Genomic DNA, 14,941 nt, shown 5'->3' with positions numbered 1-14,941 from the left:
TGTCATAGCAACGCGACGCCATTTGACGATGCGGAGCCATGATCACTGGACTATGCATGAGGAGATGCCGCCAGGTGATGCCGTTGGAGAAGGTAAGAGCCAAGGCCCGCAAACATCCCAGCCGGCTATGTTGATATTAAATGGTTGTAGATGGCTAGAAGGCTGGAATATATTGTTTATATAGGAGCGGCTAAGTGAGTAAAGACACTGACTGGCACTGAGAGTTTGAAGCAGGGGAGCCTGGTTCAATTCCCGGTGTCGGCTCCTTATGACCTTGGCAAGTCACTTTATCTCCCTGTGCCACGGGCACCAAAAAACAAACAAACATAGATTGTAAGCTCCATGGGGCAGGGACTTGTGCCTGCAAAATGTCTCTGTAAAGCGCTTTTGGATAGTTAGGATATATCTTTATCCACCATCTCTTGCAAGTATTATTAATTTTGATAATATTTGGTTTTATTGTGATGTAGTCTTTCATTGTTTTGTGTCTTATGTTGTTTTCAGTTTTTTATAAAGTTTTTTTTATTTTTATATAAAGTTTTTTTATATAAAGTTTTTCTTTACAAAGTTTTTTTTTATAGTTTTTTTTTTATATATAGTTTTTTTTTTTATATAATGTTTTTTTATATAAAGTTTTTCTTTACAAAGTTTTTTTTTTTTCTAAGTCTGATTGGAAGGTTGTACTATCAATCATTATGAGTGGTCTGTTATTGGTTGAGACATCTATCCACTGAGGTATATAAGTATCACCATATTACCATATGACTATGCCCTGAGGAAGTGTCATTTGACACGAAACGCGTAGGTGGTGACGTCATACGCAGTGACGACGGACTTCCGGGTTGCTGCTCCAGGACACCATGAGAACGCTTCTAGGAGACTTATAGAGACACAAGGTCTGATTTATTACCATCTTGCTTGCCGAGTGATCCTTACCTTATAACAACTGGGGTGCCCTCTTATGGTTGGTTGGGTATTTATACCCTGTTCTCTGTGGATGTTTTGGATTTAATTTATTTGATCCATTTTTTGATCGTTTTGTATGTGGTGTTCTTCATTGTTCACCACATTATATTTGTAATAGTTTGTTGATGTGTATGTGTTTTTTAATATAAAGAATTGTGCACTAATTCCGGTTTTCTGGTTCTCTTTTCCATGCGCTCCTATTTTTGTGTTTATATGTGCTGAGTATGCCCCGCTGACCACGGGAGACTAAGGGCCTCATGCAGTAAGCGACGATTATGTGAAATCGGCAAGCTTATCGATTAGTCATGTTATTGGCGTTTTTCCCTCTCCGTATGCAGTAAGTGCCGAATACATTCAAAATCAACCCGAAAACAAATCCGCCCACTCTCACGATGATGAGCCGATCACACACAGGTGTATCGGCGTGCGTGGCGGGGTGCTGTTAGGTTGCACAATCACAAATCTTGCTGAATCAGGCGAAACAAGCATGTTTTTGATTGCGCGCCATATTTAAAGGCAACGTGTACTGCTAATCATTCTCTGTGTTGTTGGGAGTGAGAGAGAGAGAGAGACGCACAGAGCTGGACGATTGAACATTTGCATATTGACTGAGAGACTTGTTGTGTATTGGGTGAGCTTTGTCCTTTGTTGTTTTGTTTACATCTTTGTCTTGTTTTATATGTGGAAGTGTTTCGTGTGATTGCCTGTACATTTCTTGTCTGTTTTTTGTGAGTGCTGGAAGTATGCCCGCAAAGCGTGGGAAGAGTGATGCCGGTGGGAGTGGGAGTGCTACTCGTGCGAGTACGCGTCGGAGTGAACGTACTGTTCAGGGGAGTGATGTTGCTGAGAGTGAGAGTGGTGTTGCAGGGAGTGGGAGTGCTGGTGCTGCGAGTGGTGTTGCTGGGAGTGGGAGTGCTGTTGCTGGGAGTGGGAGTGCTGTTGCTGGGAGTGGGAGTGCTGTTGCTGGGAGTGGGAGTGCTGGGAGTGCTGGTGCTAGGAGTGTGAGTGCTGGTGCTAGGAGTGTGAGTGCTGGTGCTAGGAGTGGGAGTGCTGGTGCTAGGAGTGGGAGTGCTGGTGCTAGGAGTGGGAGTGCTGGTGCTGGGAGTGCTGCTGGTGGCGCAGTTGCTGATGGGGTGGATGGTGGTGGCGTGCTTGCTGGTGGCCAGCTTTTGGAGGCTCTTCCATTGGAAGAAGGAGAGTCCAGTCAGCACCAGCCAAGCTCTGACCCTAAACCTGCTCGGAAAAAACGTGTGGAGAAGCCACGTAATCCTCGCTTCAATGACCAGGAAAATAGGGCTCTTGTCACTGGCATTCTGGAGCACTATGACAGTATATATGGACATTTAGTAGGTAAGTGTAACTTTACATTTATTATTCAAATACATGTGATCCTAGGTCATCTGAGTTTTGTTCATATGCAAATATGGGTACACAATATCTTTCTATGTTCATTAGTGTGGAAACACAGCTTTTTATCATGCCTTACAAGGACAAATAAACACAGGCGGTCAATTTGCCAGAACTGCATACAATATGAATGCAACCTTGCTTACATGTATAGGTTTAGTAGTGAATGCTCATGTGCTGCACATATTACACATAAAACAGCATGTTTGCTATCACTTGGAACAGCTAGCAGTGTAGGAAACTGGTGCTTATATTATTATTCATTTACCTCATATCTTTTATATGTTTTTCAAGGGCGGACAAGTGCAGCAAGCAAAAAAGAAATGTGGGACACAATAGTCATTGGTGTCAATGCCTGTGGGAATAGTGTCAGGGACAAGTATCATTGTCGGAAAAGATTTGATGATATTAGGTCCAAATTGAAAAAGAAAATACAAGACCAACGCGTGCATGCTACTGGCACTGGAGGTGGGCCCACACCACAACGTCTCATATTGACTCCATTGGAGGAGCTACTTCGGCCAAAATTACTTACCGTCGTCGTGGAAGGCTTGGCTGGTGACCGTGACATTGGAATTTATCCGTCACAATTTCCAGCAGGTGATAAATATTACTGTACTAGGCGTGTCGTTGCTTACAGTTATTTTGCATAGTTACACTGCTTTTTATACTGTCTTCACAATATAAGCATACCTGCATCTATATATGTATATGTCTGATTCTGTATATATATATCTCAAAATAGACATATATGTAGTAGTCCTACTAAAAGCAGTAACTAATATAGCACGTGCCATTGCGTGCTCATTTACATGTGAATTCCCAAAATGCATAGCTGCAGTGGAAGCAATTGATGGTGGGCGAAGATGGGGAACAACAGGGTAGTACACGTGTAACACATGTTCATGAGAAATTATTAGTAGCTACAGGTACAGAACAGAAATATGTATCATATTATTGTGTATTTTATTGATTTTACTCCGACAAACATGACATTACTGCCTATTTTAAGCATGCATCAAAGAAATTGCATGTAACGGCCTACAAACATCACTGGCACTAACACATCTATAGTTGCTTAAGAAAAGGTCCATTTTTGCTTTATGTCATATACAGACAGCATAATGAGGCACACGTATCATATGTTATGTCATTGTTTTCATAACTTAAACACTGCAGATGACTACTTAGCTCATCTACCATTGTGTTAAAGCAGCTGCAATTAATATCTCATCACAGCATACACTTCAACAGAGGGGGTGGGGTTCAGCACACACACTAATTACAGCCTCATTTCACGGTCAACTTAGTTCACACCATTTGCACCTGTTTCAAGTCATTGAAAGGTGTGGCTGATTAGGCTTTTTGGGGAAGGGAATACCTTTCTTACAACCTGAATAGCACAACTGAAGTTAATCACACTCATTGGAAAGCTTAACTCTAGCTACTAAATGCCCCAACAACTCATTACTTATCAAAGCGTACGTCACACATTAGTTCACTCATATCTATAGTTGAACTACTATGAAAGACACATTATCACACACTGCATGTGTTGTCTTGTTGAGTCACAGCCACATTCAGGTGTGCCACATCTTCGATTAATGTACCACACATATCCTCTACCAAAAACAACACTTTTTGCAATATGACCACCTTCATGATAACCATTGTGAATGGTCATCTCATGATAGTTATGTACATTATGATACTGATATCACTACACAACATATGATTTTTATGTACTCATTTAATCTATTTATCCTCACGCATTACTGCAGAAACATAGTATGTTGTATGTTAGGGAACTCAAAAATTCTAAGTACACAGGCATGTACAGTGTTATTACAACTATTTATGTTCACTTTCACACACATTTTCGGTTAAGGAACTGATGTTGTTAGTTAATCATAAATACAGAACATACAATAAGTGTTTGTTCAATATTTACACATGTAAATGTAAAACTTATGTTATTGTTATATATAGTTGCCCCTGGAGGACATGTGTCACCTGAGATGGAACAAGTGTCTTCACCTGGGTCAGCCAGCTCAACACTACTAGAAGGTGAGTGTATCATTTGCTGGCCATATAATATGTGCTCTTCTATATGTTATGTTGTCATGTGCATTATTTGTTTTGCACATCTTCTTTAAATAGGATTACTTAGTGTCAGTGAAAATTAAGTGTAAGGCAACATGTATTGTGTTAGTGATGTTAATTATCATGTAGGACTTCTGAGTTTAGAGCAACTTTTCATTCATTCATATTTCATACTGAGTCCAAACATTATTCGTAAGTCAAGGTAGTTTTTAATGAGGTTATAAAACGTATGCTAACATGTTAGGTGTTACTTAGGACACAGTACAATTACATAGTAACACAGCATACATTAACATGCCATTTAATAATGTGTACATTTCTTTTTAGAACATCATGGTGATGAGGATGATGAGTATGATGAGGATGACGCCACAGAAGAGACTGAAATACAATCATGTGACCATGAAGAGGTGCCAATAGAAACTGTTGTACCGCCAAATCGTCCATCAACTTCCACATACGATGCAATTGTAGCTTCAGAGGGAAAAATAGTGGACGCAGAAAATCGTCGCCATTCAGACATGATGACAGTGCTGGAAAGGATGATTGGACTGCAGGAAGAAACAGTATCACAATTGGCACATCTCCACAGAGTCTTCATTGAAGTGCCTAAACAGTTGCAAAAAATCAACACCTCATTCGAAGCATTAGTTGTTCAGCAAACACAAGCTAATTACTGGAGAATGACTAATGTACCACAATTCAACACCTCCCAGCCAGGATCTGTTCATGCAGGTCAGTTTTCACCACATTCATCTGAGATTCATTCACCAGGCCCAAATGTTACCGGTCAAGTAGCAGACATTGCTGTGCAGGTTCCTGATGACATCCTACCGCTGCCATCTCTACAAATTCAGCAGCAGACACCTACAAAGGAGGCGACAAAAACAAAACAAGACACACATGAAACAGACCAACCATCACTTGTGCAGTGTCTACCAACTTGCTCACATGTGTCACTGGGCACAAGCCCTGTCCGTGAACAGTCACTACCCAAAAGCCCTGTAGGTGAGTCGCTGCCCAAAAGCCCTGTAGGTGAATCACTGCCCACAAGCCCTGTAGGTGAGTCACTGGCCACAAGCCCTGTAGGTGAATCACTGCCCACAAGCCCTGTAGGTGAGTCACTGGCCACAAGCCCTGTAGGTGAATCACTGCCCACAAGCCCTGTAGGTGAGTCACTGGCCACAAGCCCTGTAGGTGAGTCACTGGCCACAAGCCCCGTAGGTGAACAGTCACTGGCCACAAGCCCTGCCCGTGAAGTGCCAGAGGCCACTCAAAGTGGCTCTGTTGTGCCTAAAGTTGGTGGCAAAAGAAAAAGGAAAATTCAAGAGACAACAAGCAGGCCTGTTACTCGCTCGCAAAAGGAACAAAAAAAATAAATGTTATAATTCAGAAAATATGTGTTTGGCCTTGTTTTGTTGACTTCAGATTATCTAATTACTATTGTATGTATGCTGAAGACTGTGTTGTTTCCAAACTTTCAACTATGTTCTTGTACACGTGAAGGTTTGGAAATGTTAACACTCATAATTAATTGTGTTATAAATATTTATGTTGTAATCGTCTGTTCAGTAATGGTCCACCAGGAGCCAGTTGCTAAGTTTAGAGAAGCTGCCATTGACTTTGCAGCAAAACATTGCATTTGGGTGTGTTAATTGATGTAAGAATTGCATATGCATATTAGTCACATGCAATTATTAAAACACCTAAGTAAGTGCAAACATCTTTCTTGTACGTGTACAGCAGGATTATGTGTAAATTATTACTTACCTTTGCCTTGCTTGGCCATTGTAATTTTGTCCTTTAATCAGTTGTGTGTTCGTTTCTATAACATCTCAGAATGTATAATAATATATATACACACACACACACACACACACACACACTGAGTGAGTGTGAGTGTGAGTGTGTGTATATATATATATATATATGTATATATGTGTATATATATATGTATATATGTGTATATATATATGTGTATATATATATATGTATATATGTGTATATATATATATGTATATATGTGTATATATATATGTATATATGTGTATATATATATGTATATATGTGTATATATATATGTGTATATATATATATATATGTATATATGTGTGTATATATATATATATATATATATATATATATATATATATATATATATATATATATATATATATATATATATAGTACTATATAAACTGGTATACACAAACTAATACACTTCATGCTTCCTTGTGAAAGCACACTATTTTAATAATACAGGCCTAATGTTTGAGAAATATCCTAAGTATGAGACTCTAACAGTATTGTGCTTAAACAAATGTTTATTACTTAATTCAATCATGTTTCTCACCATTTAAATAGGTTTCATACAAGGTATACTTAATGCCATCAATGTTGTGTGTACTCCTGCAATATAAAAAAAAAAAAAATATTATATATAAATATATATATATTTTTATAAGAGATATATTTATATATATATATATATATATATATATATATATATATATATATATATATACACACGTATTTAAACTCATGCAGACAGGGAGTTAACCAGACTTTCACATACACACAGAAATGTAAGCGGGGAAAAAACATTTCTTTTTGCAGGTGTGTTTTTACTGATATGCCTGGCTAAGAAATATTTTCACACACTGGCCTTTGTTAGTTTTCAAAAAAACACTATGTGAACGCATTCACAGTCTAGGGATGTTTTTCACAAACGAGATAAAAGAAGGAGAAATGTTTCTCCCACAGTCCCATATCACGAACCACAACTGTTAACCCAATTAGACAACCAAATCCAATTGGCGTTTGAAATAAGGAGTCAAAGTAGTTACTTTTGTTGACCTTGACAAGGAAAAACAGGAGTTTGTTAGCCATTCAGCACATTCATTTTGATGAGCAAATAACACAGACCTGCACACAGCTTTTGTGCTACTCAGACATGGCTGATGAATTCGTTAACAATATTAATCCCCTTTTAGGGTATAAGTACATGATCTGTGAAGCCATCTTGAACAGTCGCGGACAGAAAGCAAGCACACGCCAAATCGATGATTTCATTCGAGCAAAATATCCTTATTACCAAGACCGTAAGCATGCACGGAATTTTAATTCCTCAATAAGATTCACTTTATCAAGTAATGACTTTTTTGAACGTGACCAGGATAAGCTACTGTACAACACACCTATGGTTTCTGGAAGATTGCCCCGGAAAAACAATTTATCCTGAAAGACGGCACTTATATTGTCGTGAAAGGCATATTTATTCCTAATGGCAATAGCAATGTATCCGCTACTACTGATCCGTTTGAATCGATACGTGCTGCAATATCTGCAGCCTCCATTCCTGAAACCCACATTGTACAAGAACAAAAGTACTATGATTATGTACCAAGCCTTTCAGCTGAAATTGCATTGGAATGGGAACCGGAAGAAATGAACCTACCTCCCGACCAATTATTTGAAGAAAGCAGTGGCGATTCCTATGAGCGCATCCTGGAGGAGATATGTGCCATACTGGATTCAGCGGTTGGGTTAAGCGTGGATGAAAATGGCTTGCATTTCTGGAGCGACCAGTTGCAGCCAGGCGAAGAGTTAATTCTAGAAGAATGGTAAATATAACAATCGTTATGCGTTGACTCTGCGTTTAAATTTTTTTTTTTTTTGTAACCACCATTTTCACTTTCAATGCGTGGATACAGCGTAACATTGCAGACTGCATAACATGTAGCGATCACAAACAAATTGTTTCCTAATACAATATAGTAGGACCTGAAAGAGTAGTACACATTGCTGACGGAATAAATATACGTACTTTCCTATCCCTTTAAACATATTAGCAACATTTTACCATTACTCTAACACATACCTGTTTTGTTATCATGCAACATCTACAACATTGAAAACCGGGTCCACCACGTATGACGTGGGACCCTTGTCATGGGCCAAGGCGTCCTTAAAAAGGATTAGTGATGTAAGTCCCGCCCCCAAGCGACGTGCGCGCCTCAAAGCCTATTGGCTGTCATGTTTTGTTATAGTAACGGTAACTGCAGTGTGTGATGCGTGCGGCTCAGTGTTTGTAGGCGTACCCTGGGCGTTAGCCGAATGTTAATTGAGTGGGAGGAGTGTTAGCGTGCGTTTCACGCTGGCTTAACATGACGTCACACGTATTGCATTTGCGCATTGTGTTATCGGCCGTGCTTTCTGTTCAAACACGTCTGTTTAAAAAGAATACAGATGTACTCGTTTAGAACGAATGTAGTTTCGTCTTCATTGTATTTGAAATAAAGATGTTATGTTTACTGGTATTTTCAACATGTATTGAACGCACAACGTACGCTTTGTTTTGCGCATGCGCTAACAGTTAGTGGAGCCAAGCGTGAAGTGCGTGCGCACACAAAGATGTGCGCGCACATCTTTCAGTATACAGGCAACGTTCACTTCTTATACATAGTTATGCCTGCTACAAATTTAAAGAAACATTACATACTGATGAACAGTTTTACTTCTAACATATAAGTGACTGACGTGTGTATCTACACAATCATATAGAGCTGCGTAACGCGTTGTCACGGATGCATATCTAGTAAGGTGCCATCTTTGACCATCATGTGTTTGCTGTATTTCAGAGATGTCGGGGAAGATACAATCGGATCAATGTATGATTTCAGAAGAGTCTACCTTTATATGAGATGATTGTGAGGAGGAGCCACCGACTACTATACTACATATGGAACTAATTTTATATTGCTTGCAGCGCTTATTAACAAACAATTAAAAATGTGATACCCTTATGCCTATATTGCATAAGCACTTAATTAACATAATGATGTTGCAAAAGAGTGCCTCGTGAATTTTTATTGAGTGTTCTTTAATGACTACTAACATTTTATGACATGGTGTGTTTTATATATAACAACCATTCCCACTCTGCTAACACATTTGTGTATTCTAATATGTAATGGAACGTATGACTGTCGAAACTATGTAACAATAATAATAATAATATGAGCATGTTCATGTATAGGGCTGCTAGTTGTACGCAGCGATTTACAGACACATGTTTCAGCCTGAGGTCCCTGGCCCGTGGAACGTACAAATGTTTTTTTGCCGCATGAGGCACAGGGAGATAAAGTGACTTGGCCAAGGTCACAAGGAGCCCACACCGGGAATTGAACCAGACTCCCCTGCTTCAAACTATCAGTGCCAGTGTGTGTCTTTACTCAGTGAGCCACTCCTTCTCCCAATGTAAAGGACACTTACAACCAAGTAGCCATTTATTTTTAAAATCTCTTGTTACATGGGTATGTAGATAAAATGGTTTGGGACTGTAGCAAATAATGTTACTGGCCAGATGTTATGGTCCCCTCCAATGCATGATGTTCTGAATATGACATCACCATCATGTTATGAAGTACGTTTCTGTGTATATTTCATTAACCTAACTAACTATAGTTTACTGTGTTTATTAATCGTTTAGAAATACATAGTATAGTCAATATGATGATATAAGCTACCATAATAAAGCTGGTGTTATCATTTGTCGGTGTTATACATGGATCCTACACCAATTGATAGAGACACAAACAGTTGTCTTAAAAAGTGTGTCTATGCTAGTGATGAATGTGCTCCCGTAAGTAAACAAATAAGTACAGTTATCCCCTTTTCTCCAACCACCTCTATATTACATTAATGGAAATTATAAGGAAACATACATAAAATGTGATGAAATGTGAGTAATCATTTTGTAATACAATGCACATGAAAGCTCAAGAGTACCTAAATGCATATACATGATACAGAAAATACATATATGTAACATTTGTGTTTAAACCAATATGTTGGGTTTTTAGTTCCAATAATTATAGGAAGATTGAGGTAGCCACATCTTATGAGAGATGTCAGCAAATATACATACCATGATCAGTCATACTGGAGATATACCTATAATGCAAAGGAACAATATATAAATTGCAAACATTGACATGCCATCTTCAGTACCGTAAACAACACAGCAAAGTGTGTATTTGGTGTTAAATGTACAACACCATGTATATTTCATGACATTCAAAATGTAAATCAGCCTGGTGTACACATCATCTGGATGTACATGTTACACTGCACCAATAACATTGTATGTAAGCATACTAGAAGCATGAATGATTATGGGCATAATATGTGTTTTGTCTTAGCATAAGGAATAACACAATGCTAAAATATTATTGCTTTGTTACCCAAGTTGTATTCACATACACACAACTAAAGTACAATTGAAGAGGGATTATATAACCTGTGCAACAATAACATACCGGTGCCACATCCCTTTGTGCACACAGCAGAGAAAAGAAAGGTGTGCAACCCATATTCATCTGTGTCCTAACAGAAGGTTATATAAAGAAACATTATTGTTAATATAACATAATTAAACTATAAAAGTAGTACTAGGAACATATGAGTTTGTACTTACAAGAAAAAAATGAATTGATGAGATTCTGTCGTGTCTGGCCACCACTGGCTGTTTGTTCATTTTCAGCAGCTACATGGGTGGGATGCTCGTCTACCAAAGCCTCAGCTAGGTCTGACTGTACATTGTGCCTGAGTGCAACATTGTGCAAAATGCAACAGGCAAGGATAATATCAGACACTTTTTGAGGCTTGTATAGAAGAGCCCCACCAGTTCTGTCCAGACACCTAAACCTGGTCTTGAGTAGGCCAAATGTCCTCTCTATAACAGATCTTGTAGATATATGGGCTGCATTGTACCTGTCCTCTGCTTCAGTTTGAGGGTTTAGCACCGGAGTCAAGAGCCACGGCCTAATTCCGTATCCTGAGTCACCTATAATGAATGGAGCACACATAAGCTGACATTAGTGATCAAATTGTACAATGCCAACATTCCTAAATCAACATGTGTTTTGTGTTAGAACATGTAAATATGTACTCACCCAGCAGCCAACCAGGTTCAAAATGTCCCTCTTCGAACGCATGGAAGACTGAAGAGTTCCTCAGGATAGAGGAATCGTGACTGGAACCAGGGAACTTGGGTACCACATGCATTATCCTCATCGTGGCATCACATACCACCTGTACATTGAGTGAATGGTAGTGCTTCCGATTGCGGTACACATGCTCACTCTGACTAGGTGCAATCAAAGCAACATGTGTGCAATCGATTGCACCCAGCACACATGGTATCCCTGCTATATTATAAAAGCCAGTCCTGACTTCCAGCCACTCTGTCGCCTCTGTAGGAAAATGAATATAATTCCTAGCGCGTCTATTGAGTGCATAGAGAAACTGGGTCAAGGCCCGCGAGAATGTAGATTGCGAGACCCCGCCCACTATGCCCACAGTTGTCTGGTATGACGCGGAAGCAAGATAATGTAATGAGCACAGCATTTTAACAAGCCCAGGGACTGCACGACCTCTGGCTGTGAAAAAATCTAAATCCCCCCTTATCTCCTCATAAAGAGCTAAGATTGCTGCTGAACTCAAACGATAGCGACTTACAATCTCCTCCTCACTCATCCCATCTAACAGGGTTCTCTCCCTGTACAGACGCGGACGAGGCACAAGTTGTCTCCTCTGTCTTCTCCTCTGATCTCCTGTCCCTCTACCTGTCCCTCGGCCTGTCCCTCTCCCTGTCCCTGTCGTATCCGCGTCACTGTCACTGTCCCTCGGTGTGTCCCTCCCTTGCCCTATATGATTGTCTTCATCATCAAGCATGTCATAGAAAAGAATGTTCCTCCGTCTCCTAAACATTCGCAACATTTTGAAATGAGTAGCTGTGAATGAGCAGGTAATGTGCGTCCTTTAAATAGGTATGTGATGATGTCAGGTGACATAGTAAAATGCAAGGTGTTACATTAACATAATAAAGTACTTCTGTGGCAAGCTGTGTGCACTTGTTGTTCTAAGTATTTGTTGTGTGTATTCTGCAGGGAATGATGATATTTGGCAATGATGTGACGTGAAGCTTTGTACAAAGATTGCTTGCAAATAAATAGTTGCATGTGCAATGCATGTAACACTTGTGAACGCAAGAGTCAGTCATGTAATGAGACAAAAAGGCTGAGATTGACGTGGGAAAAGTTTTGTGTAACATGTGTAATTATCCATGTTATTGTGACATGTTGGCAACAATGAATAGTCGTGTGCATATGCATGCATTTGTGTAAGGAGGATAGTTGGTATAGAATGAGTTTACAAGGTGTCCCAATGCTGAATTACTGTACATGTGTGTATAAGTTAGGTTGAAGTGCTTGTAATGCAACGGTTACAATGTAAACATGCAATGTGATTGAGCGTCCAATAAGTGACGTCATGAAAATAGGGAGGACCCAAAAGTATATGTAAACATGAGAATACAGATGTACATGAACGTTTAAAGATGCGTGTCACATTACAAGCATTGTGTAATGTAAAGGAAGATGAATATACTGTGTATGTGTGACATGTGTGACATGTGTGACATCATGTAAATAATTGTCGCTGAGTTGAGTAAAATGTGTGATATGATGTGAGGTTCTCCTTTAAGAGTGTAGTATAGTATTTTCCCTTGCCACATCATCACATGATGAGTAATGTGACCCGCAAATGCTGCAAACATGTAAAAGTCGAATGTTATGCAAATAAGACACATCAGCTGTGACACAATGCAGGGAATGCCCCCACACTGTAATGCAAATCCCCCTTGTATTGTGAGCAATGAAACGTAAACAGTACTATACTGTTATACGTCCCCGCTCCATTGACTCCATTGATGTACAGAAGATTTTTTTTTTCTAAGTGCCGTTCCGGCAGCCTTAGCGATCGTTCTCCCGTCCAAAATGCCAACTTTAGTTGGCGGGAGAAATCGGCCATAACATCTCAATTTCGTAGTGCCGATCAGCCCCGATAAGCTGTTTTTTTTTGTTGAATCCAGCCGATTTAAAAAAGTGGCGATCAGTGTCGAAAACAGGCTTATCGGCAGGCGACTGGCCATAACCAAATAATCGGCTCCGAAACCTGGCGATATGAAGCACTTATCGGCGCTTACTGAATCTCAAACCCAATTTTGGCTATAACATGGCCATATTTCCCTTATCAACGCTTACTGCATGAGGCCCTAGGAGTTGCAGGGGAGACTGGAATAGCTGTGGGAGAGCTCTCGGAGAGACAGCGCGCTCAAATAACCCCCCTTTTTTTCCCTCATTACCCTGCAGTCTCACTCAGCAGACAGTCTCATTCATTAGCAGACACACTCGCTCATTAGCAGACAGTCTCAATCATCAGTTGCCAGTCTCACCCATTAGAATGCCACACTCAGTCATTTGGTAGCATGAAATCTCAATCAGTAGCGGACAGTCTCATTCATTAGCAGCTAGTCTTGCTCATTAGCAGCTATCTCACTCGTCAGTAGACAGTGTCACTCATTAGTAGACAGTCTCACTTATCAACAGAGTCTCAATAGGCAGTCTCTCATGACAGTTTCACTTATTATCAGGCAACACTACTCATCTGTAGAAACTTTCACTCATTGAAAGCAGTCTCACGTATTGGAAGGTAGTCTGAATCATCAGTAGACCGTCTCACTCATTGAAAGGCTGTCTCAGGAGAAAGTCTCAAACATTGGAATCTGTCTCAATCATTAGCAGACAGTCTCACTGACTAGAAAGCAATCTCACTCATTAGTAGACAATCTCACTTATTGGAAGGCTGTCACAATCATCAGCAGACAGTCTTATTCATAGACAAATAGTCAAAATAATTAGTAAACCGTCTCATCAGTAAACACTCATCGGTAGACAGCCTCACTAATTAGTACTCAAGACAGTCTTCCTCATTGGAAGGTGGTCTCAATCATTAGCACACATTGTCACATCCTCCTTCATTAGTAGACAGTCTCACTAATTGGGGTAGTCTCACTTATTAGTAGACCCTCACTGAAAGGTAGTCTCAATCAGTAGACAGTCTCAATTCTTGGAAGGCTATCTCAATCATTAGTAGACAGTCTCAATTATTGGAAGGATGTCTTACTCATTGGAAGGCTGTCTCAATCATTCGCAAACAGTCTCAATCATTAGCAGGCAGTCTCACTCATCAGTAGAAAGTCTCACTCATTATTGATTTATTTATAAAATATTTTACCAAGAAAGCTTACAATGAGTTACCCCTCGTTTTCAAGTATGTCCTAATTGCTGATAGTCTCACTCATCAGTAGACAATCTCACTTATTAGCAGATAGTCTCATTTACTAGCAGACAGTTTCACTTAGCAGTCTCACTCAATAGTAGACAGTCTCCCTCCCTGGAATATGCTCAATCATTAGAACACTGTCTCACTTATTAGTAGACATTCTCACTGCATGACCTGGGAGATTCAAAAACAGTGACCGTGAGCAACCTTTCACCCTGCCTGACACAGCACGGCCCATGTGACTGTCACACTGCTCTCGTCACCCACACAATTCTCG

The 14,941-nt window shown here is 39.8% G+C and overlaps 1 long non-coding RNA gene across 1 annotated transcript; it reads right to left on the bottom strand.

Annotated features, from left to right (window-relative positions):
• Positions 1–6,826: 6,826 nt before the first annotated feature.
• LOC142494552 (uncharacterized) lies at positions 6,827–10,536 on the bottom strand. Its single transcript, XR_012801525.1, has 3 exons — positions 10,406–10,536; positions 7,934–8,088; positions 6,827–6,885 (listed from the first exon to the last, which is right to left on the bottom strand). It is a non-coding gene; the product is annotated as an uncharacterized LOC142494552 (long non-coding RNA).
• Positions 10,537–14,941: the final 4,405 nt, after the last annotated feature.

This window comes from Ascaphus truei, chromosome 5 (genome assembly GCF_040206685.1).
Source record: "Ascaphus truei isolate aAscTru1 chromosome 5, aAscTru1.hap1, whole genome shotgun sequence".
NCBI classification, from domain to species: domain Eukaryota; kingdom Metazoa; phylum Chordata; class Amphibia; order Anura; family Ascaphidae; genus Ascaphus; species Ascaphus truei.
The sequence above is the reverse complement of the archived record's forward strand: the minus strand, read 5'-3'. Positions and strand labels throughout refer to the sequence as shown.